This window comes from Triticum aestivum, chromosome 5A (assembly GCF_018294505.1).
Source record: "Triticum aestivum cultivar Chinese Spring chromosome 5A, IWGSC CS RefSeq v2.1, whole genome shotgun sequence".
NCBI lineage: Eukaryota > Viridiplantae > Streptophyta > Magnoliopsida > Poales > Poaceae > Triticum > Triticum aestivum.
This window is the reverse complement of record NC_057806.1, coordinates 545,090,853-545,095,333: the sequence shown is the minus strand read 5'-3', so window position 1 is coordinate 545,095,333 and position 4,481 is coordinate 545,090,853. Positions and strand designations below refer to the sequence as shown.

Sequence of the window (4,481 nt, the reverse complement as noted above, 5' to 3'; positions counted from 1 at the left end):
ACACAGAAAAATCAAATCGATTGGGCACTTGTAGAAGATCTTACATGGTGGTTGGGGCACTTGTAGAAAATCCTGCCAGGATTTGCCTCTGATTTTGATACAAGACGAATTGTAGATCGAATGCGGCAGCTAGGGCATGGTACCAACGGCAGCATACCCGCTTGGGCCGGCGATGATATGGGCGGCGAGAAAAGGGCTAATGCCGGAGGTGGAGGAGGCGCTTGGGCAGCCTTCTTCCCGCGGTGCTTCACGGCAGATGAGCTAGCGGCGGCGGACATGGCGGCGACGGCGCGGCGCCAGAGAGAGGAAGAGAGCAAGCAGAAGACCTAGGGACTGGGGAATGATGAAAGCATAAACTCCAGGGGCCAAACTGCTTAAATTCCCAACCTCCAACCGCGGGAAATCTCCCGCGTGGGCCCTCGAGTCGACATGGCGGCGGTCAAAGGGCCACGCGAGCTGGTCAGCGGCGGTCAGACGAAATTAGGACCTCGGGTGAACAACTTAGAAAGAATTAGGATCCAGATGTGCATTTTGAAAGAATTAGGACCCAATCGACACTTTTGGAAAAGAATTAGGACCGCGCTTGCATTTTACTCGCAAGAGTTTAACATGTAAGTTCAGATGGAAAGATCTTGATAAACTTTTAGCATAGCTGGCCTTTCTTTGGGTGAAGGGGTTAGGCAATCAAATGCCACAGAGATGCACCACTTCACGTTGTTCGCCTCGGTTTTGGGTCGTGGAAGTCGTTTATCCAAAATTTCTTCCAGGAGGAATTTGTCATTGAGTGAAGAATGAAAAGCTTGTATGTCTCCTGGATGTTTGCCCATCAACACCTCGAGCACCACCACGCCAAAGCTATATACATCACATTTCTCCGTAACTAGAGAAGTGTAGGAACATTCTGTGTCCAAAACAGGAACATAAGAATTAGGATTATGCATTAGTGCAGAGTGTTCAATCTAACAGAATTTAGATAGCATTGTGTTGAATAAACATACCAGGTGCTATGTACCCATAAGTCCCTGCTAGTGCACTCCAGTTTGATGAATCAGGTTTCAACATTCTTGCAATACCGAAATCCGAGACAAACCCCTTGTAGCCAGCATCTAGTAAGATGTTTCTGCTTGTGATGTCTCGATGAATTATGGGTGGGTGAACATCATGGTGGAGGTAAGTGAGGGCTTGAGCCACATCTCTTATTAGAGCCACCCTTCTCTGCCAATGGAATTGGACTGCTAGTTCTTCATTGCTTAAGATAGAAGCTAGATTTCCTTTCTCTATATACTGGCATACAAGGAACCTGTACCGTGGATGAGAGCAATACCCATATAGCTTGACGATGCTGCGTTGGCGAATTTTTGTTAACATTTCAATCTCATGCTGGAATCTTTCTTCATCATGTGCCTCCTCATCGCCTCCATGGGAGTTTCTTTACTGCAACCACTTGTTCATCTGGAAGTTCTGCCTTATAAACAATACCACTGGATCCTTCTCCAATGCAATGTTTCTCATCGAAATTGTCAGTTGCATTGATAATATCCTCAAATGCCATTTTGCCATCAAAGCTCCATACAGAGAATACATCCCTTTTGTTCACATCATCAGTTCTTTGAGATACTTTCTTGCGGCAAATAAAAAAGGCAATTACACATGCTACTACTACTGAAATAGCAGCAGCAAACATAGGAAGACCGATTGACAGTATAATCTTTTGATGCTTTCTCCTATGATCCGCAAGGGGTAAATTACAAGGAGAGATGCCAATAAGGTCTCCACAAAGATCTTTGTTGTGGAGAAACCATTCTGCTGATGCATTGCGAATCCCTTTCGGGATAGACCCTTCTAGGAAGTTGTATGATACATCAAACATTGTTAGGCTTTGCATGCTTGCAATCGAAACAGGGATGGCACCGCTGAATTGATTGTGTGAGAAGTTTACAAACATCAATACCTCTAGTTTCCCGAGTTCCGGTGGTATTGGTCCGCTGAGACTGTTCATACTAAGATCAAGCATTCTTTGCAGCGAAGCTAAATTGCCCAAACTACCAGGAAGACTTCCATTAAGGCTGTTGTTCACTTGTTCTCCATATGTAATGACTACAGTTTCAGACAATTTCCAATCTCTTCTGGTACTTTACCACTTAAATGGTTGCTTGAGAAATGAAGAATCTCAAGATTACTAAGTTGGCCGATTTGCTTAGGGATCTGGCCAGATAGTTTGTTGTTTCTTAAATCCATCCAGTACAGATTCGTTAGCTTGCCGATTTCTGGTGGTATCTCACTGGTTAACCTATTGAAACTCAGTATGAGTCTTCTAAGATTTTTTAGCCCCCCCAACTCAGAAGGTATACCACCTTCTATCATGTTGTCTTCGAAATTAATACCTGTTAAGTTTTTACATGAGCCCCAGTTTGGCGAGAGCCGGCCTTTAAATCTGTTTGAAGACAAATTAATGTCACTCAGATGTGGATACACCCCAAATGCTTCAGATATGTCTCCCTCGATCTGATTTTTGCTGATTCCGAAATATATTAGTGAACTACAATCCCTCAAACCTTTTGGGACAGGCCCGTCAAAATTGTTGCGAAAGAGTCGGAAAACCTGAAGCTTCTTACCGTGGCACAAGTCTGGCAAGTGTCCGGTCAGCTGGTTGTCAGCTAGTTGAATGGCGACCAAATTGGTGAGGTTGGAGAGTCCAGGAGGCAAAGGACCAGAGAACTTATTATTGAACAGTCGCATTTCTATCATGCTCTTCAATTTCCCAAAACTTTGATGAATTGATCCGGGCAATTTGTTTTGGTAGGATATAAGATATTCCAAATTTTCCAAATTTCCAAACTCGGGCGGCAACTCGCCAGAGAGACTGTTGTTATTTATTGCTATTTGTTTTAGTGAAGACATGTTCCCAATACTTGGCGGCACTGATCCAACAATGAAATTGTCCGAGAGTAGGAGTGCTTCAAGATTCACAAGATTTCCAAACTCATGAGGGATTGATCCAGTTATATGGTTATCCCAAAGAGCAAAATAGGTCAGTGAAGTAAGATTGCCGGCAACACCAGAGGGAACTGAGCCAGTTAAACGGTTCACCGACAAATCCAACCCAATCAAGTTGGAGAGCATCCCAAACTCTACAGGGACCGGACCAGTGAGCTGGTTCAGATATGCGGTGAGGTATCTGAGCTCTGTGAGGTTTCCAAAGGAGCGCGGAAGTATGCCATTGAGGTTGTTTTTCTCGAATACTAGTTCTTGCAGAGTCTGGACTTGTCCTAACTCTTCAGGTATGGGTCCTGACAAACGGTTGTCAGAAAAGACCAGAGAGTTGAGGCTGGTCAAGTTTGCAAGGGCAGAAGGTATTTGGCCAGAAAGGATGTTGGAGCCCAAATCCATCTCTCTCATGTTCCGAAGCCGTCCAAGGTGCCATGGGATGTTACCTGACAGCCTATTCCCAGGTAGATAAAGAAAGGCAAGTCTTGAGAGATTACCTAAAGCAGCAGGGATTTGGCCGGTGAGATTGTTGCTGGAGAGGTCCAGTAGCGTGAGCCTCCGGAGGTTGCTTAACGACGAGGGTATGGACCCCCATAGCTGGTCACCGGAGAAGTTGAGTGTGGAGAGCATGGGAAGAGAGCCGATGCCTGGAGGGATGGCACCGGTGAGACCATAGTTGCCGCTGAGGTCGAGGTTGACGAGGTGAGGGAGCGACTGGAAACTCAAGGCGTCCAGCCGCCCTGCAAGGCTGCAATGCCGGCCCCGCCAAGGGAGATTCCTCTGATGACCTTGGCCGTGGCTCCTCGGCGTGACCGAGTGTCGCCGCAGGTGATGCCGGTCCAGTTGCACGGGTGCATGCCGCCGTCGTCTCTCCAGGTTCCCAGCGAGGAGTGCTTGGAGGAGTACTTGACAGATGATTTCCAGCGGAGAAGCGCCGCGGCCTGGGATCTCAGCGAAGTGCCGCGGCCTGCCGCTGTTGCTGTCGCGGGCGTGGCGCGGCCCTCGGCTTGCGTGGAAGCAAGGAGAAGGAGAAGCAGCAGCAGGGCAAGCGAGAGAACCGGGTGATGCAGCAGCGGCGGCGGGGTCACCTTGGGATCCGCCATGGCGCGTGCGTACTACGATGATATGACTGCATGCATACGCCCAAGTGATCATCACGTAAACTAGTTAACCGATCAAAAATACTCCCACAAGTCTCGGAGCAAGAGGCACAGAGAAGAAGAGCGCATGTACGTACCTCTGGTGTCCGGAGCGGAGCCGAAGGCAGCAGCCGTTTCGTGCTTTGGTTTTGCTGGACTGAGACGAGCGAGTTGGCTCCTATAGTGCGGCCGGCCGGCCGGCTATATGCTTTCCATACGCAATAGGACCGAAATCTTCTGCGTTTTCTAGCTCGAGATGTTTCAAGGCTGACAAACATCAGACTTGGAGCGGGTTTACTGGTCTAAGATTGGTCGTGCTTCCAGTCCGTTGAAATAATACTGTATCGATCGTGC

At 47.7% G+C, this 4,481-nt stretch overlaps 1 pseudogene; it reads right to left on the bottom strand.

The window, feature by feature from the left end:
- Positions 1 to 580: 580 nt before the first annotated feature.
- LOC123104636 (MDIS1-interacting receptor like kinase 2-like) lies at positions 581 to 4,091 on the bottom strand (annotated as a pseudogene).
- Positions 4,092 to 4,481: the final 390 nt, after the last annotated feature.